The sequence below is a fragment of the Muscardinus avellanarius genome (assembly GCF_963383645.1).
Source record: "Muscardinus avellanarius genome assembly, chromosome: 12".
Classification (NCBI taxonomy): domain Eukaryota; kingdom Metazoa; phylum Chordata; class Mammalia; order Rodentia; family Gliridae; genus Muscardinus; species Muscardinus avellanarius.
In genome coordinates, this window is record NC_137798.1 from 16,309,428 (window position 1) to 16,329,887 (window position 20,460).

The 20,460-nt window shown below is 51.9% G+C and overlaps 1 protein-coding gene across 2 annotated transcripts in view; it reads left to right on the forward strand.

Moving 5' to 3' along the window:
• The window catches only part of WDR72 (WD repeat domain 72), a gene marked incomplete at both ends in the record, with an annotated part of 202,792 nt that overhangs the window by 135,284 nt on the left and 47,048 nt on the right, over window positions 1–20,460 (forward strand). The gene's annotated exons all lie outside the window — the stretch shown is intronic.

Here is a 20,460-nt window from a genome sequence, read left to right on the forward strand (position 1 = left end):
TCTCAGACATCACATATAAGGAGAGAGTTTAGCGGAGACCAAGGAGAAATGCGGTGCTGAAAGAGTTCTTTGCGATGGTGGTAGAGACTTGTATTCAGGAGAAGCAGAAACCGGATCTTACCAACTTTATTTTTTTGGAGAAATTACACCAAATGTCGAATGCTACCATCACGCATGCTTAGGAACACTGGACAACATTCAGAGTGGAAAAAGAGCCCGGGAAGGATTTGAAACGGTGGAGGCAGTGGCAATGCCAGTGGCCAATATTCGGGGGAGGCAGAGATCTGATACATTACAACTGGAACCTTTGAAATACTAACCACAGAGACTGTGATCGGAACCTGCTGAGGGGTTAGGCGGGCGCCGGGGCCAGTGGCCGACATCGGAGCTTGCTGTGAGGCAGGGCCACTACTGAGGCCTCCGTGGCCGGGATTGGAACCTGCAGAGGGGTTAGACCGATGCTGGGGCCAGCGAGGCCGGCATTGGAGCCTGCCATGATGCAAGGCTTGTGCTAGGGCCTCCGAGGTCGGGTCCGGAACTTGCTGAGGGGTTAGGCCGGTGCTGGGGCCAGCGAGGCTGGCATCAGAGCCTGCCATGAGGCAAGGCCGGTACTTGGGCCTCCGAGGCCAGGATAAGAGCCTGCCGAGGGGTTAGGCCAGTGCTGGGGCCTCCAGGGCAGAATAAGAGCCTGCTGAGGGGTTAGGCCGGTGCTGGGGCCAGCGAGGCCGGCATCGGAGCCTGCCTTGAGGCAAGGCCGGTACTGGGGCCTCCGAGGCCAGGACAAGAGCCTGCCGAGGGGTTAGGCCGGTGCTGGGGCCAGCGAGGCCGCCATCGGAGCCTGCCTTGAGGCATGACCAGTGCTGGGGCCTCCGAGGCCGGGATCGGAGTCTGCCGAGGGGTTAGGCCGCTGCTGGGGCCAGCGAGGCCGGCATCGGAGCCTGCCTTGAGGCAAGGCCGGTACTGGGGCCTCTGAGGCCGGGATCGGAGCCTGCCGAGGGGTTAGGCCGCTGCTGGGGCCAGTGAGGCCGGCATCGGAGCCTGCCGTGAGGCAAGGCCGGTACTGGGGCCTCCGAGGCCAGGATAAGAGCCTGCTGAGGGGTTAGGCCGGTGCTGGGGCCAGCGAGGCCGGCATCGGAGCCTGCCTTGAGGCAAGGCCGGTACTGGGGCCTCGAGGCCAGGATAAGAGCCTGCCGAGGGGTTAGGCCGGTGCTGGGGCCAGCGAGGCCGGCATCGGAGCCTGCCGTGAGGCAAGGCCAGTACTGGGGCCTCCGAGGCCAGGATAAGAGCTTGCCGAGGGGTTAGGCCAGTGCTGGGGCCAACGAGGCCGGCAGCGGAGCCTGCCGTGAGGCATGACCAGTGCTGGGGCCTCCGAGGCCGGGATCGGAGCATGCCGAGGGGTTAGGCCGGTGCTGGGGCCAGCGAGGCCGGCATCGGAGCCTGCCGTGAGGCAAGGCCGGTACTGGGGCCTCCGAGGCCAGGATAAGAGCCTGCCAAGGGGCTAGGCCGGTGCTGGGGCCAGCGAGGCCGGCATCGGAGCCTGCCTTGAGGCATGACCAGTGCTGGGGCCTCCGAGGCCGGGATCGGAGCCTGCCGAGGGGTTAGGCCGGTGCTGGGGCCAGCGAGGCCGGCATCGGAGCCTGCCGTGAGGCAAGGCCGGTACTGGGGCCTCTGAGGCCGGGATCGGAGCCTGCCGAGGGGTTAGGCCGCTGCTGGGGCCAGTGAGGCCGGCATCGGAGCCTGCCGTGAGGCAAGGCCGGTACTGGGGCCTCCGAGGCCAGGATAAGAGCTTGCCGAGGGGTTAGGCCGGTGCTGGGGCCAACGAGGCCGGCAGCGGAGCCTGCCGTGAGGCATGACCAGTGCTGGGGCCTCCGAGGCCGGGATCGGAGCATGCCGAGGGGTTAAGCCGGTGCTGGGGCCAGCGAGGCCGGCATCGGAGCCTGCCGTGAGGCAAGGCCGGTACTGGGGCCTCCGAGGCCAGGATAAGAGCCTGCCAAGGGGCTAGGCCGGTGCTGGGGCCAGCGAGGCCGGCATCGAAGCCTGCCTTGAGGCATGACCAGTGCTGGGGCCTCCGAGGCTGGGATCGGAGCCTGCAGAGGGGTTAGGCCGCTGCTGGGGCCAGCGAGGCCGGCATCGGAGCCTGCCGTGAGGCAAGGCCGGTACTGGGGCCTCCGAGGCCAGGACAAGAGCCTGCCGAGGGGTTAGGCCAGTGCTGGGGCCAGTGAGGCCTGCATCGGAGCCTGCCTTGAGGCAAGGCGGGCCTGGGGCCTCTAGGCCAGGATAAGAGCCTGCCGAGGGGTTAGGCCGGTGCTGGGGACAGCGAGGCCGGCAGCGGAGCCTGCCGTGAGGCAAGGCCAGTACTGGGGCCTCCGAGGCCAGGATAAGAGCCTGCCAAGGGGTTAGGCCGGTGCTGGGGCCAGCGAGGCCGCCATCGGAGCCTGCCTTGAGGCATGACCAGTGCTGGGGCCTCCGAGGCCGGGATCGGAGCCTGCCGAGGGGTTAGGCCGGTGCTGGGGCCAGCGAGGCCGGCATCGGAGCCTGCCGTGAGGCAAGGCCGGTACTGGGGCCTCTGAGGCCGGGATCGGAGCCTGCCGAGGGGTTAGGCCGCTGCTTGGGCCAGTGAGGCCGGCATCGGAGCCTGCCGTGAGGCAAGGCCGGTACTGGGGCCTCCGAGGCCAGGATAAGAGCTTGCCGAGGGGTTAGGCCAGTGCTGGGGCCAACGAGTCCGGCAGCGGAGCCTGCCGTGAGGCATGACTAGTGCTGGGGCCTCCGAGGCCGGGATCGGAGCATGCCGAGGGGTTAGGCCGGTGCTGGGGCCAGCGAGGCCGGCATCGGAGCCTGCCGTGAGGCAAGGCCGGTACTGGGGCCTCCGAGGCCAGGATAAGAGCCTGCCAAGGGGCTAGGCCGGTGCTGGGGCCAGCGAGGCCGGCATCGGAGCCTGCCTTGAGGCATGACCAGTGCTGGGGCCTCCGAGGCTGGGATCGGAGCCTGCCGAGGGGTTAGGCCGCTGCTGGGGCCAGCGAGGCCGGCATCGGAGCCTGCCGTGAGGCAAGGCCTGTACTGGGGCCTCTGAGGCCGGGATCGGAGCCTGCCGAGGGGTTAGGCCGCTGCTGGGGCCAGTGAGGCCGGCATCGGAGCCTGCCGTGAGGCAAGGCCGGTACTGGGGCCTCCGAGGCCAGGATAAGAGCCTGCCGAGGGGTTAGGCCAGTGCTGGGGCCAGTGAGGCCGGCATCGGAGCCTGCCTTGAGGCAAGGCCGGTACTGGGGCCTCTAGGCCAGGATAAGAGCCTGCCGAGGGGTTAGGCCGGTGCTGGGGACAGCGAGGCCAGCATCGGAGCCTGCCGTGAGGCAAGGCCTGTACTGGGGCCTCCGAGGCCAGGATAAGAGCTTGCCGAGGGGTTAGGCCGGTGCTGGGGCCAACGAGGCCGGCAGCGGAGCCTGCCTTGAGGCAAGGCCAGTACTGGGGCCTCCGAGGCCAGGATAAGAGCCTGCCAAGGGGTTAGGCCGGTGCTGGGGCCAGCGAGGCCGCCATCGGAGCCTGCCTTGAGGCATGACCAGTGCTGGGGCCTCCGAGGCCGGGATCGGAGCCTGCCGAGGGGTTAGGCCGCTGCTGGGGCCAGCGAGGCCAGCATCGGAGCCTGCCGTGAGGCAAGGCCGGTACTGGGGCCTCTGAGGCCGGGATCGGAGCCTGCCGAGGGGTTAGGCCGCTGCTTGGGCCAGTGAGGCCGGCATCGGAGCCTGCCGTGAGGCAAGGCCGGTACTGGGGCCTCCGAGGCCAGGATAAGAGCTTGCCGAGGGGTTAGGCCGGTGCTGGGGCCAACGAGGCCGGCAGCGGAGCCTGCCGTGAGGCATGACTAGTGCTGGGGCCTCCGAGGCCGGGATCGGAGCATGCCGAGGGGTAGGCTGGTGCTGGGGCCAGCGAGGCCGGCATCGGAGCCTGCCGTGAGGCAAGGCCGGTACTGGGGCCTCCGAGGCCAGGATAAGAGCCTGCCAAGGGGCTAGGCCGGTGCTGGGGCCAGCGAGGCCGGCATCGGAGCCTGCCTTGAGGCATGACCAGTGCTGGGGCCTCCGAGGCTGGGATCGGAGCCTGCCGAGGGGTTAGGCCGCTGCTGGGGCCAGCGAGGCCGGCATCGGAGCCTGCCGTGAGGCAAGGCCTGTACTGGGGCCTCTGAGGCCGGGATTGGAGCCTGCCGAGGGGTTAGTCCGCTGCTGGGGCCAGTGAGGCCGGCATCGGAGCCTGCCGTGAGGCAAGGCCGGTACTGGGGCCTCCGAGGCCAGGATAAGAGCCTGCCGAGGGGTTAGGCCAGTGCTGGGGCCAGTGAGGCCGGCATCGGAGCCTGCCTTGAGGCAAGGCCGGTACTGGGGCCTCTAGGCCAGGATAAGAGCCTGCCGAGGGGTTAGGCCGGTGCTGGGGACAGCGAGGCCGGCATCGGAGCCTGCCGTGAGGCAAGGCCTGTACTGGGGCCTCCGAGGCCAGGATAAGAGCTTGCCGAGGGGTTAGGCCGGTGCTGGGGCCAACGAGGCCGGCAGCGGAGCCTGCCATGAGGCATGACCAGTGCTGGGGCCTCCGAGGCCAGGATAAGAGCCTGCCAAGGGGTTAGGCCGGTGCTGGGGCCAGCGAGGCCGGCATCGGAGCCTGCCATGAGGCATGACCAGTGCTGGGGCCTCCGAGGCCAGGATAAGAGCCTGCCAAGGGGTTAGGCTGGTGCTGGGGCCAACGAGGCCGGCAGCGGAGCCTGCCGTGAGGCATGACCAGTGCTGGGGCCTCCGAGGCCGGGATCGGAGCATGCCGAGGGGTTAAGCTGGTGCTGGGGCCAGCGAGGCCGGCATCGGAGCCTGCCGTGAGGCAAGGCCGGTACTGGGGCCTCTAGGCCAGGATAAGAGCCTGCCGAGGGGTTAGGCCGGTGCTGGGGACAGCGAGGCCGGCAGCGGAGCCTGCCGTGAGGCAAGGCCAGTACTGGGGCCTCCGAGGCCAGGATAAGAGCCTGCCAAGGGGTTAGGCCGGTGCTGGGGCCAGCGAGGCCGCCATCGGAGCCTGCCTTGAGGCATGACCAGTGCTGGGGCCTCCGAGGCCGGGATCGGAGCCTGCCGAGGGGTTAGGCCGGTGCTGGGGCCAGCGAGGCCGGCATCGGAGCCTGCCGTGAGGCAAGGCCGGTACTGGGGCCTCTGAGGCCGGGATCGGAGCCTGCCGAGGGGTTAGGCCGCTGCTTGGGCCAGTGAGGCCGGCATCGGAGCCTGCCGTGAGGCAAGGCCGGTACTGGGGCCTCCGAGGCCAGGATAAGAGCTTGCCGAGGGGTTAGGCCAGTGCTGGGGCCAACGAGTCCGGCAGCGGAGCCTGCCGTGAGGCATGACTAGTGCTGGGGCCTCCGAGGCCGGGATCGGAGCATGCCGAGGGGTTAGGCCGGTGCTGGGGCCAGCGAGGCCGGCATCGGAGCCTGCCGTGAGGCAAGGCCGGTACTGGGGCCTCCGAGGCCAGGATAAGAGCCTGCCAAGGGGCTAGGCCGGTGCTGGGGCCAGCGAGGCCGGCATCGGAGCCTGCCTTGAGGCATGACCAGTGCTGGGGCCTCCGAGGCTGGGATCGGAGCCTGCCGAGGGGTTAGGCCGCTGCTGGGGCCAGCGAGGCCGGCATCGGAGCCTGCCGTGAGGCAAGGCCTGTACTGGGGCCTCTGAGGCCGGGATCGGAGCCTGCCGAGGGGTTAGGCCGCTGCTGGGGCCAGTGAGGCCGGCATCGGAGCCTGCCGTGAGGCAAGGCCGGTACTGGGGCCTCCGAGGCCAGGATAAGAGCCTGCCGAGGGGTTAGGCCAGTGCTGGGGCCAGGGAGGCCGGCATCGGAGCCTGCCTTGAGGCAAGGCCGGTACTGGGGCCTCTAGGCCAGGATAAGAGCCTGCCGAGGGGTTAGGCCGGTGCTGGGGACAGCGAGGCCAGCATCGGAGCCTGCCGTGAGGCAAGGCCTGTACTGGGGCCTCCGAGGCCAGGATAAGAGCTTGCCGAGGGGTTAGGCCGGTGCTGGGGCCAACGAGGCCGGCAGCGGAGCCTGCCTTGAGGCAAGGCCAGTACTGGGGCCTCCGAGGCCAGGATAAGAGCCTGCCAAGGGGTTAGGCCGGTGCTGGGGCCAGCGAGGCCGCCATCGGAGCCTGCCTTGAGGCATGACCAGTGCTGGGGCCTCCGAGGCCGGGATCGGAGCCTGCCGAGGGGTTAGGCCGCTGCTGGGGCCAGCGAGGCCAGCATCGGAGCCTGCCGTGAGGCAAGGCCGGTACTGGGGCCTCTGAGGCCGGGATCGGAGCCTGCCGAGGGGTTAGGCCGCTGCTTGGGCCAGTGAGGCCGGCATCGGAGCCTGCCGTGAGGCAAGGCCGGTACTGGGGCCTCCGAGGCCAGGATAAGAGCTTGCCGAGGGGTTAGGCCGGTGCTGGGGCCAACGAGGCCGGCAGCGGAGCCTGCCGTGAGGCATGACTAGTGCTGGGGCCTCCGAGGCCGGGATCGGAGCATGCCGAGGGGTAGGCTGGTGCTGGGGCCAGCGAGGCCGGCATCGGAGCCTGCCGTGAGGCAAGGCCGGTACTGGGGCCTCCGAGGCCAGGATAAGAGCCTGCCAAGGGGCTAGGCCGGTGCTGGGGCCAGCGAGGCCGGCATCGGAGCCTGCCTTGAGGCATGACTAGTGCTGGGGCCTCCGAGGCTGGGATCGGAGCCTGCCGAGGGGTTAGGCCGCTGCTGGGGCCAGCGAGGCCGGCATCGGAGCCTGCCGTGAGGCAAGGCCTGTACTGGGGCCTCTGAGGCCGGGATCGGAGCCTGCCGAGGGGTTAGGCCGCTGCTGGGGCCAGTGAGGCCGGCATCGGAGCCTGCCGTGAGGCAAGGCCGGTACTGGGGCCTCCGAGGCCAGGATAAGAGCCTGCCGAGGGGTTAGGCCAGTGCTGGGGCCAGTGAGGCCGGCATCGGAGCCTGCCTTGAGGCAAGGCCGGTACTGGGGCCTCTAGGCCAGGATAAGAGCCTGCCGAGGGGTTAGGCCGGTGCTGGGGACAGCGAGGCCGGCATCGGAGCCTGCCGTGAGGCAAGGCCTGTACTGGGGCCTCCGAGGCCAGGATAAGAGCTTGCCGAGGGGTTAGGCCGGTGCTGGGGCCAACGAGGCCGGCAGCGGAGCCTGCCATGAGGCATGACCAGTGCTGGGGCCTCCGAGGCCAGGATAAGAGCCTGCCAAGGGGTTAGGCCGGTGCTGGGGCCAGCGAGGCCGGCATCGGAGCCTGCCATGAGGCATGACCAGTGCTGGGGCCTCCGAGGCCAGGATAAGAGCCTGCCAAGGGGTTAGGCTGGTGCTGGGGCCAACGAGGCCGGCAGCGGAGCCTGCCGTGAGGCATGACCAGTGCTGGGGCCTCCGAGGCCGGGATCGGAGCATGCCGAGGGGTTAAGCCGGTGCTGGGGCCAGCGAGGCCGGCATCGGAGCCTGCCGTGAGGCAAGGCCGGTACTGGGGCCTCCGAGGCCAGGACAAGAGCCTGCCGAGGGGTTAGTCCGGTGCTGGGGCCAGCGAGGCCGGCATCGGAGCCTGCCGTGAGGCAAGGCCGGTACTGGGGCCTCCGAGGCCAGGATAAGAGCTTGCCGAGGGGTTAGGCCGGTGCTGGGGCCAACGAGGCCGGCAGCGGAGCCTGCCGTGAGGCATGACCAGTGCTGGGGCCTCCGAGGCCAGGATCGGAGCATGCCGAGGGGTTAGGCCGTTGCTGGGGCCAGCGAGGCCGGCATCGGAGCCTGCCGTGAGGCAAGGCCAGTACTGGGGCCTCCGAGGCCAGGATAAGAGCCTGCCAAGGGGTTAGGCCGCTGCTGGGGCCAGCGAGGCCGGCATCGGAGCCTGCCTTGAGGCAAGGCCGGTACTGGGGCCTCTGAGGCTGGGATCGGAGCCTGCCGAGGGGTTAGGCCGCTGCTGGGGCCAGTGAGGCCGGCATCGGAGCCTGCCGTGAGGCAAGGCCGGTACTGGGGCCTCCGAGGCCAGGATAAGAGCTTGCCGAGAGGTTAGGCCGGTGCTGGGGCCAACGAGGCCGGCAGCGGAGCCTGCTGTGAGGCATGACCAGTCCTGGGGCCTCCGAGGCCGGGATCGGAGCATGCCGAGGGGTTAGGCCGGTGCTGGGGCCAGCGAGGCCGGCATCGGAGCCTGCCGTGAGGCAAGGCCGGTACTGGGGCCTCCGAGGCCAGGACAAGAGCCTGCCGAGGGGTTAGGCCGGTGCTGGGGCCAGCGAGGCCGGCATCGGTGCCTGCCGTGAGGCAAGACCGGTACTGGGGCCTCCGAGGCCAGGATAAGAGCTTGCCGAGGGGTTAGGCCGGTGCTGGGGCCAACGAGGCCGGCAGCGGAGCCTGCCGTGAGGCATGACCAGTGCTGGGGCCTCCGAGGCCAGGATCGGAGCATGCCGAGGGGTTAGGCCGGTGCTGGGTCCAGCGAGGCCGGCATCGGAGCCTGCCGTGAGGCAAGGCCAGTACTGGGGCCTCCGAGGCCAGGATAAGAGCCTGCCAAGGGGTTAGGCCGCTGCTGGGGCCAGCGAGGCCGGCATCGGAGCCTGCCTTGAGGCAAGGCCGGTACTGGGGCCTCTGAGGCTGGGATCGGAGCCTGCCGAGGGGTTAGGCCGCTGCTGGGGCCAGTGAGGCCGGCATCGGAGCCTGCCGTGAGGCAAGGCCGGTACTGGGGCCTCCGAGGCCAGGATAAGAGCCTGCCAAGGGGCTAGGCCGGTGCTGGGGCCAGCGAGGCCGGCATTGGAGCCTGCCTTGAGGCATGACCAGTGCTGGGGCCTCCGAGGCCGGGATCGGAGCCTGCCGAGGGGTTAGGCCGCTGCAGGGGCCAGCGAGGCCGGCATCGGAGCCTGCCGTGAGGCAAGGCCGGTACTGGGGCCTCTGAGGCCAGGATAAGAGCCTGTCAAGGGGTTAGGCCGGTGCTGGGGCCAGTGAGGCCGGCATCGGAGCCTGCCGTGAGGCATTACCAGTGTTGGGGCCTCCGAGGCCGGGATTGGAATCCTGCCAAGGGGTTAGACCTGTGCAGGGGCCAATGGCCAGCATCGGAGCCTGGCGTGAGGCAAGTTCACTCCTGCGGCCTCCAAGGTCGGGACCAAAGCCAGCTTAGGGGTTTGACCGGTTCAGGGGCCAGCGAGACCAGTACTGGGTCCTCCCATGAGGCAAGGCCGCTGCGTGAGCCAGCGAGGTCTGGATCAGTCCACTGAGTAGCCAGGCCACTACTGGGACCATCAAGAGTGGGATTGGTACTTGCAACGCAGCATGCACAGAGAAATATCGCAGAAAATATAAATCAGACGCTTCTCTTAATCAGCAATAACTAGGAGGAAAAGGGCAACAGGAAGAGGTTGAGCTATAGAAAGGGCCCTATAGTGAAGCAACTAATGTGATCAATCAGAGGGTATGTAATACTGGAGGACAGAGCCTCTTTAAAATGCAGGAGGTACATAAACAAATGTATCAAAGTAAATCACCAAAGAAGTGTGGGATGGAGGGAGGGGGAGGGAATGGGACGGGGGCTGGAGGAGGGCTAATTGGATGATGTGTGCTTGTATATCCTCTCAAGTCTTGTACTCCAATGTGATTGATATATGACTACAATGCACCAATTTAAAAAATAAATTAATTAAAAAAAAATAAAACAAAATATGAAACCTTGAAAAAAAAAAAAAAAAAAAAGAAAAGGACGGGGTCAGCAGCCAGGGCTGGCCTGCAAGGCAGCAGCAGGCCTTCCTCATGGTGAATTCTTACAGAAGTCCATAAACTCAGCCTTGGAAGTCACCCTGTTTAACAGCCTGCTATCTCTAGCAATAACTCTATGGGCATGGCCTACCTCGTCTGCTCATAGGGAAGCCCAATGCTGTGAAATCCGATAGTTACGTTTCATTCACAGTCCCTCCTACTCCAGAGATCTCTAGTCACACCTGAATCCCCTTTTCTCTCAAGATAAAGAACAGATTCTCTGAGTGACTCCCAAGGACCATTTACAAGGGGCTTTCACATGCCTTTCCAGTGTCATGTTGACTCTTCCTATTCACCTAACCAAACCCATCTGATTCCTCCAAATGACGCAGTGCCTCTGCTCGGCTCTCAGTCTTCACGCATACTGTCGAGTCACTTATTTATTTAGAAGTCTAAATGCTTTCCGTGAATCCCGGCAAAGCCAAGTCCTAAGTGTACAACAGTGAAAATCAGCCTTCTGGAGTCCAGAGCCCCCGGCCTGAAATCCTTTCCCCTCTTCCCCTTTGTATCTCAGGCCTTTTCTGGGAAGCCCTTCTCAGTCCTCAGTAGAGTTTGGATGGCCCACGGGATCACAGCGCTGATTGCCCTGGGTTGTCATCATCAGATGCTTTGTGGAGCCTCCATGAGCTTTTGTGCTCCAGAAGGGAAGGGAATATATCCAACTTTCTCACTATAACATATCTAGTATCTGCATTGGCACCCAGTAAATAACTGAAACATTTGGTAAATAGATGACATCAAATTCTAGAATTGCAGTATGCATTTTAAACTTCAAATTAAAAGCCGGGTGTGGTGGTTCACACTTGTAATCCCCGCACTTGGGAGGCTGAGACAGGAGGATGGCACAGGTTCGAAGCCAGCCTCAGCTACTGAGTGAGGCTCTCAGCAACTTAGTGAGAATCTTTTTCCAAATAAAATATAAAATAGATCTGGGAGTAAAGCCCAGAGGTAGAAAAGCTCCTGGGTTCCACCCCCAGTATCATAAAAAATAATATAAACTTCAAATAGCCTACATGAGATTTAAATTTCATGTCCTGTAATAGGGAATGAGGAAGATATTTTGGGGGCAGATACCTGTCAAACTCTGTGACACTGACAGAATTCTCTTTATTTTTAAAAATTACAAAAATTATAACAAGCAATTAATGTATTCAACAGAGTATAAAATATTTATAATTGGGTGATCCTCACTTACCTGAAACCTAAAGCCAAAGATACCCAGTAGTGGTTTTGCCAGATATATGGTAGACCTCAAACCAGAGAACTACAGTAATATAATACACACACACACACACACACACACACACACACACACACACACAGTGTTTTACATTAAGACATCATATATAAATGCATCTATAAAGATAAAGATATTTTCCTGAAGCAGTTTTCCTGGAATTTATCATATTACTTCCTACAGAAAGCAGTGCCAAGTCACACCATAGAATGTACCTCCAACCAGTTTTCCGAAAGGTGCAAAATATGATCTTCAACATGGAGCTTTTATATTAGTCTTCTATAAGATCAAAGGGCATGCTAAATGAGTCGTAGCTCAGAACCCATGTCTTTGATTGACTGAAATAATGTGGTCTGAGACATTATTTTTTGATGGTCTGAGAGTACAGATATAGAATTTGAAATAGTATAGGTAAATGGATAGTTAACGTGCCCATTTAAGCTTTTTCTCTCAGATATCAAATCTCTTAAATGAGCTTTGGAGAGGTGCTGGACCACATTCAATTTGCAATCAAATTCCCTTAATAAGATTTTGCAGCATAGGAATTCTTCCTGGCTGATTAAAATGAAAGTCATAAATTTATGAGGCAGGTACTGAACAGAGTTCTTGCAAAAGGGAAGACAGCACGATCATGAATACCCCAGGTCTTCTAACCAGCATCCTAGTCTTTGAATAGAACCGTGGGTCTTTTCCAGCTCCTGTGCACAGTAGTGATTCCAGGACACTGCAAAGTGTTAAAGCTCTTAGGTGAAGGTTTCAAACTGACCCCCTACTACTAGAGTGTTTAAGGTTACACAGTATTTAAATGCAACAAAAACAACTGTCAACATTTAAAAACCAGGAGATTCCACAATTCTTATGAGAAGCAGGAAGAAAAGCCACACTGAATCGCCACTTTCACGTGACCACAGTGATCTGGAGCCTAGCAGCAGGTGACTCAGATGTTCTTCTCAGAGCAAGTGTGTGCTGCTCTCCAGGACTCACCAAACCTGTTTTATGTATTTTTTTTTTTTTACTTTCTTAACACCACAGAGAGGTAGCTTTAGCTTGAGAAATTCTGTACATGCCTGGAAACTCTCTAAAGCACATGATGTACTTAAACAAACACATCAAAGTCAATCACTAAGCCAAACATGAGAAGGGGGGAGGGGGAGGGAATGGGGTGGGAACTGGGGAAGGGCTAATTGGATGATGGTGCATGTATGTCTCCACCATCTTGTATCCCATTACGATGTCTGACTACAATGCACCAATAATAAATAAAAAGTAGGGGAGAAAGAGGAAAGGAATGGAAATATTTAACAGGTGTCTAGATGGCTAAGCTAACCAAGTAAGCTAAGTGAGTAAAACACACGCAGGACTTGAAGAGCATCCTTGGCTTAGGAAATGGGATTAGATGTCCTGAACCCACTGTTCATGGGGAACTTCTGGGAGATGGAGGCCCAGTATGTAACTTCTTTTTTCTCAGCATAATTCAATATTTTAATTTTGCAGTACTGGGGCTGGAACCCAGGGGCATTCTACCTCCAAGCTACACCTTCAGCCCTTATTTTTTATTCTTATTTTGAAACAGGGTCTTACTGAGTTTTGGAGGGCCTCACTAAGGAGCTGAGGCTGTCTGTGAACTGCAGTCCTCCTGTCTCAGTCTCCCGAATGCTGGGATTACAAGCCTGCGCCACCACGCCCAGCTCAATATCATTCAAATTTAATTACAGATGTTCATCTTACTGATATCCCAAGGGGTCTGTGAAAACTGCTAACAGCTGGAACTCTTTTTTCAAGTGTGATTGTCTTTAAAGATGTGGGAGAGCATACATTCATTGAGTTGCCCCAAACACACTTGGAAGTACAGCTTTTTATACATAATCCAGTTGGGGCCTTATTGCCTGATAGATAATTATAACACATTCCATAGACTATTCGTGGTAGAATATTAGTAAAATCTCACAGGTTTTAATGTAAGGTGGGACAAATTTGTAGACAATTTCATATGTCATGCCATATATACAAGGCAGTCTTCAGCTATATAATTTAGGTTTTTCTAAATACAGTAGACAGCTAAAGATCATAAGGGCAAAAGATGAGAGTCCGGTACTCTCAGTAAATTTTAAAGACATTTTCTTTCAATAATACTTGAGTTAGTTATCAATTCTATCCTCTGAGATAGTGGAATGAGCTAAGTAGTTGCACAGATTTAACATAATAATTATCTCTGTCTTTTGGGCATGAATAGCAGCTGATGATATGCACAGGTTGCCAGGCGTGGTGGTGCAGGCTTGTAATCCCAGCATTCGGGAGGCTGAGACAAGAGGACTGCAGTTCACAGTCAGCCTCAGCTATTTAGTGAGGCCCTTTGCAACCCAGTGAGACCCTGTTTCAAAATAAAGAATAAAAAATAGGGCTGCGGTATAGCTCGGAGGTAGAATGCACCTGGGGTCCATCCCCAGTACTGCAAAAAATGCATAGGTTAATGCTAAATCCAGTTATGGACAAAACAGTATTTGAGTTCAAATCAATTCCCCTCTTCCAATTTTAGAAGTAGTCCTAAAATTTTCTGTGCTTTTACAAAATACATAATATAATTTTTTGTCTTTTTTTTTTTTCTTTTTGGACTGGGGATCGAACCCAGGGCGGTGCATTTACCAGGCAAGTGCTTTGCCACTGAGCTACATTCCAGCCCCATAAGTTAATTTTTTAACAACCAGCAAACTAGGGACTATTATCACCATCATAGAAATATAGAGGCTGAGTTGAGCCTCCTTCCCACAATACCTGACTTCTCAGGAACATCAAAGATTAAGTCCACATTTATGCATTAAAGTGCCCGTCATAGTAACGATTCTTCTGGTGAGTCTGGAACATATAATATATGAATTCTCAGACTTAAAACTAAATTCTGTACTCGACTCTTCAATAGATGAATGTATCAAGATATATTTCATGTGTACACATGTGTGTACATATAAATTTTAAAGATACATGTGTATATGTATTTGTTATGTTCAATTTTTAAAAATCTATTTCCATAAATTCGAGGTCAGCATCTGTTAGGACATTCCCTCACCTGGGATGTGAGTTACTGTCCCCCACACCACCCACAGAAGTGCCTGTGCATTCCACCTGCCCCAGATACACTGCCCCATCTCTGAGAGCAGAGAGAACACATAGAATATCTCCTGTGGACATTCTCCTCTTAAGTTGTATTACAGGATAAGAAGGATGGAGAAGGGAGTGGAGGTGATCTGCGTTTTATGTCATTTATTATATAAAACTGATTTATTTTCATAAATAAATTATTTTATTGTACAATGAAAGAAACAACATTTCAAGGAATGTATGTACATATTAAAGTGGTCTTTTTCAGAGAAATTTTGATGAATTTAAATGCATCAAAAACAGTGGAAATAGAGAATCTAAAAGAACCGTAAAGCCGCATCATATTTTTCTTTATTCTGAGATATTTTGCATATTTCCCTCCAATTTTCTGATATCTGTGTGCCTCATATAATTGAAGAAAATAGGTAAAATGGAAGGAAGTTTTTTTTTATCTATTTTATTCTATTTCCTCTTTACCTAGAATAATTCCTATCAATTTTAGGCTTATAAATACAGTTATTAAAAGAATGTGTGAATATATGGTAAGACACCCAAAGAATGAGTTTCCTTACCTACTCATGAACTTAGCCACAGATAGAAAGCATATATCTCTTCTTTCAATTTTCATCTTAGTTGGAATTATTGGTATTAGACCTATTTGTTGCAAAATTTTTCATTTCATTTCATTTTCACTTAGAATTCTCTTGAAAGTATTATGTTGTCTCATTATACAAAACTGAGAGAAATAATTTCTTGCATATAGTAAATTTCCTCCCACACATCAAGAGATATAAATAAAGATAGAAGAAATATGCAAATCTTTTATAGGAGATCATCAAATTGCCAAGCTGGGGACATTCTATAGCTCAGGCGTGCATTGAAAAGAACTAAGAAGCTGCTTTCTTGCAAAAGGATCTGTTTAATATTCTGTTTAATATCAATTAACTAAAGGAATTTTAAAAACGCAAAACTAGGCCATTAATAAATAGAAATGCAAATGAAACTATTGATTTTAAAATTGATTAAAATTATAATCAGAATTATGAAGAAGTAATTTATTGAATGACATTCATAATAAGGCAATTAACAAACAAAATGAATCATAAAAATCCTAGCTTCTGAACACACAGAATTAGCTTCTAAGATTACTAGGATATGGGAAAAAAAGAGGTGTATATTGTAGAAATAAGTGTATATCATTATAAATCAGTACAAAATGTGGTAATTAGCATGCAGTTTTCTTTTTACTAATGCCTATTATAAAATTGATAAAGCATTTTGGAATTAATATCTTAAAATTGAGGAAATATAGATAGATAGTCATCACAGACACATTTAAAGAGTTGGTATCATTTATACAAAAAGAGATATTTGGAATAATGGAACAAAGCTTTTAGGATAAAGGAATAAAATTAAATCTGTAAGATATTGTGCTATGTGAAATAAGGCAGGAACAGAAAGCAAACACTGAATGATTTCAGCTATATATGGAATTTTTTAAAAAAATCATAAACTCACCATTTTGGAGAGTAGAGTGATGGTTCTTAGGCCTGAGCTTGGACTGGGGAGAGAAAGGAGATGTTGGTCGAAGACTTAAACTTTCAGTTGGATAGGAGGAATAAATCCCAAAGATCTATTGTACAACATTGTGGTTGCATTTAATAGCAGCACACTGTATTCTTGAAAAATTCTAAGACAAAAGAAATTAAATATTCTGGCCATGAAAACGTGAGGTAATTTTTATGGTAATTATCTCGGTCTACACAGGTGTGATGTTTCAAAACACCATGTTATACTGTCAAATATACTGTGTGTATGTAACTTTTTGTTTGAAAATTTAAATAAATTAAATTCTTTTAAAAGGTATATACTGAAAAAAGTTATTTCCTACAAAATGTAGTGTCTTCAGTGCAAGATGACCTCTTCTTTACTGCGTTTAAGTGTTAATCACCTTTACACACCTTTCAAAGAAGACAACAAAGTCCACTTACTTTAAATATTCCTTGTTTCCATAATTTACTGTTTACTTAAAGATAAATAAATTCAAACAACTAAAGTAATGACATTTGAAAGAATGCAAATTATATTTACTTGCTCACATAATGATGTCCTATGGAAGCGTGATGAATAGGACCATTATTTTTGTTAGAGCAAACCTAAATAGTGTGAGAAGAAGGCTTAAATAGAGATATTAAGGTTGTAGCTTCTGGTACCCACATTGGAAATTTGTTATTGTGAATATAAAGAAGTGACTTGTAGACTGACTGATGTATAGACAATAGATAGAATTCCTCTTTTCGCAATTCTTTGACTTGAATGGGTGACTCCTGATGTGGTTTTTTCTGTGACTGTGTCAATCTTGGTTCTCTATTTAATACTCTGTTTTAGCTAATAGACACATGATTCAAAAATATTGCAGGCTTCCTGGCTGATGTTATCTTCTCCCATCAGGTTGTTAATGACCTTTCAGAGAGCCTGTACTGATACAGATGCTGGTCATGTATCATTGTAAACCTGCCCATCGCTAATATTACTGGTTATGGGTGGAGACCTGGGTCAAAGTGAATTTCTTTATCCCAGGAATTGGAATCTGGCAACCTAGAGGCACAATATAGTTTCTATTTATGTAAACCAAAATAACCATATAAAGACAGGGGTGGGATGGCTGAATGTGATTCAAAGCCTAAATCCAGCAGAGAAATAAATGATTCAGTGTGCAGAAAAGAACAAACCATGAAGGAAAAAAAAATCTCAGACTTGTATGATGTTTACAGCCACCTCCATGTTATGCTCAGATACTTTAAATTATTTCATTTCTCCTAATTACCCTTAGACAAATTGGCAAATATAACATTATATATTTTTGTAGTATTTGAGATGGAAACCAGGGGCATTCTACTTCTGAGCTACACCCCCAGCCCCATTTTATTTTATATTTTGAAACAGAGTCTCACTAAGTTGTGGAGCCCCTCCCTAAGTAGCTGAAGTTAGCCACGAACCTATAATCCTCTTGGCTCAAGCCTCCCAAGTACTGGAATTGTAAGCATATGACATCATAGCTGGCTAAAATTATTTTATAATTTAAATGTATCACTCCTAAAATTTTTCTTTACTCTTTGTTCTAAATTCCAAAAGACAATAAAAACTTGGGTGTAGCCGGGCATGGTGGCGCACTCTTGTAATCCCAGCATTCGGAGATTCGGAGTAGTTCGCAGACAGCCTCAGCTACTTAGGGAGGCCCTTTGCAACTCAGTGAGACCCTGTTTCAAAATAAAGAATAAAAAATAGGGCTGGGGGTGTAGCTCGGAGGTTGAATGCCCCTGGGTTCCATCCCCAGTGCTGCAAAAAATAAATAAATAAACAAATAAATAAATAAATAAATAAATAAAAGAAAGAAACTTCTGTGTATCAATAGTGCATTCAAGTTGTTATTTTTGTAACCTAATTTATATTGTTGAAGCTAAGTGCTCAACTCCTGGGAAGTAATAATCCTCTATGTCAAGGTTTTGAGACATACAGGAAAACAGATTTTTGGATATGTTCAAGGAAAAATATTCACAGTGAGATCTGTTGAGTGAGGGAACATGTTACCTCACTAGGTCATGGACATCCAGATATCACCTTTCAGAGCTACTCTTGGACATAAAATTGGTTAGAAAACCCTATTTCCAACTTTACGGGAAATGATTTCACTATGTCAAACCTCTTAAAGGTCTGCAAAAACAAAGGCTTAGTGGGCACGAATGGGCTGCTTTTTAAAGCTATTGCTTCCTGCACATGCAAGCACAGGAGTGTGAAACTCCCACATGTGGAAAAGGTTCTTTTGTATCTGGTATAATTTTTAAAATCACCATTTATTTATAAAATCAAGCCTTCATTGGTGGATATTTAGAAAGCAAGTAGACTTTACCTAAAGAAAATGAAACTTCCTTAAAGAAAAATATCAAATTGCAATCAAATTCTGATTTGAAACAACCTCAGTACTCAATAGATTTTTTGTTATTGTTTAAGGAGAGATAGTGATATCGAAGATACAACTTGATAGGATGGAGCAATACTGAATTTAACATATTTCAAATCTTAGAAAATGTTTTGATCTATTTATGAAACATAATACTTGGTTTAATAATTTAAATCACCTAATACAGATTTAGCTGTTAACTTGACTTAGATATTAATGTTATATACTAGACTTCTAATTGATTTTTTCTGAATATGTTAATATTACAATTTTATTTTTAGAATTCTCGTAGCTTCTATTTCTATAAACATAGTTTAGAAGAAGAAAAATATATTTGTATTTTAATTCAATCATAATTTTCAGTTTAGGTGTTTTCAGAAGTGAAATTTGCTTTGCAAACATAGAAGGTGCCATCTGTCATTTGCAAGACTTATTTTATAAACTGAAAAAAAAAAAACCCATTTGCCCCCTCTCTCCACGTCACAAAACACACAGGCTGTGCTACAGCGAGAGTTCAGCCACGTTTAGAAAACTTGGCCCCTTTGGAGAACAAGCCTTTTATTGTGTTCCTTCAGAAAAAGCTGGAGCTTCTTGATACTCAATCGATCAATTGACTGACAGAACCTACATATTCTTTCCCCCAAATATATTGTGTGAGCTGCATCTCGTACAGTGTAGGCAGTCTCAGAAAAATCTATAATCATTTCTAGATTCCAAATGTGATGGTCCCTTAAACCTAGAGGACTCCTAGAAGGATTTACAGAGAAAATATAACAAGACTGATTTTCCAACATGTGTTGGACACGCAGCTCACATAAACCTTCGAGCAGCCCTTGTAGATTTATACGAGGTGGTGCAGGAGAATTCTCCTGCTTCTGAGTTATGTCAGGTACATAGGAATCACTCTCAGACACTCTCCCGGGACTAGAGCTGCTGCCTTTAAATCCTCAATTTGACACTTTTCTGCATGGTTATTAGAGCTTTAAAGAAATGTATCAGGACTCCAGCCAGCTTGGAGCAAGCGATTTTGCCCCGGACTGTCACCTCTGCAAGACAGTATTGGTGGGGATGTTTTAGTAACCTAGTCTTTCCTTGTGTTTGGGGAACATTCTGTGGATGTTACTTTCACAATATATGAGTTTTCCTAGAAATGAAAAAAAAAAAGAGAGAGAAGAGAGGGTATTAATAATTTATTTGTAAAGTAGTTCAAAGTGACTTATTCTTAAAAAATCTTTTGGGGGCTAACATTTATTTTCAGGTTTCTCTCCTTCTTATAGCTGGGTTAACTCTTCATCTTTTCCAGGTTGACCTCGTCCTTGGCCTAGTTCTTAAGTGGTGCCCCATAGGTGAGCATATCTATGCCAGTGACCTCCCAAGCAGAGCAGCTATATGTTGAGAACATAGTATCTACATACCTATATCATCTATATCTATGTATTATCTATATACCCACATATAGCTATATAGTTACAATAGCTATATATCTAGGTACAGATATATAGATAGACACTACACTGCTCTCCGACCTCTACTCTGCCTCCATAGTTACCTCAAACTAAAAATAAAACTCACACTTGTTTCCTAATGGTAAATCTTGGGTTCCCAGTCTCAGCAGATAACATTGATATATTCCTTTTCAGTTACAAAATTCTCCAAATTCTACTTCTGATAAATCTGAAATGCATCAAGTTCTCTCCATTCCAAAGGCAACATTATAGTAGGCTCGGGGAGGAGCTCAGTGGTAGAGCACTGCCCAGCATATCATATTTGAAGTCCTGGGTTAAATCCAATACCAAAACACACATGCACACTTTCTCTGAGTTGAGATTTCTTGGTTTGCATCATCATTTGCCATTGCTATCGTTTGGATCTTAAGAGTCCCCCAAAGGTCAGGGTCGTGCTATTGGAAGGTGATGGAAACTTCAGTAGATGGGGTCTTGGAGTCATTGGGGGACATGCCCTTGTAGCTACTCCCTCGTCCATTACTTATGTTGGCTTCACCACACACTTCCTGCCATGATGCATGATGTGCCACCTTGCCACAGGCCCCAAAGCAATGGGGCCAAGCAACCATGGACTGAAACCTCCACAACTGTGAGCCACACGAACCTTTGCCTTGATAAACTGATATTCTCAACTCTCTGTTCTGTAGCAACAGCTAACACAGCCATGACTACCTACATGAATGTGGACAAGTATTTAACTTATGGAACTTAGGTTCTGTTTTATTTATTTATTTTTTGTCTGAAATCAGTAATAATGAGCCGGGCGTGCTGGTGCACATTTGTAATCCCAGAGCTTGGGAAGCTGAGACAGGAGGATTGCACAGGTTCGAAGCCAGCCTCAGCTACTTAATGAGGCTCTCAGCAACTTAGTGAGACCCTGTTCCCAATATAAAATAGGACTGGGAGTATAGCCTGAAGGTAGAAAGACCCTGGGTTCCACCCCA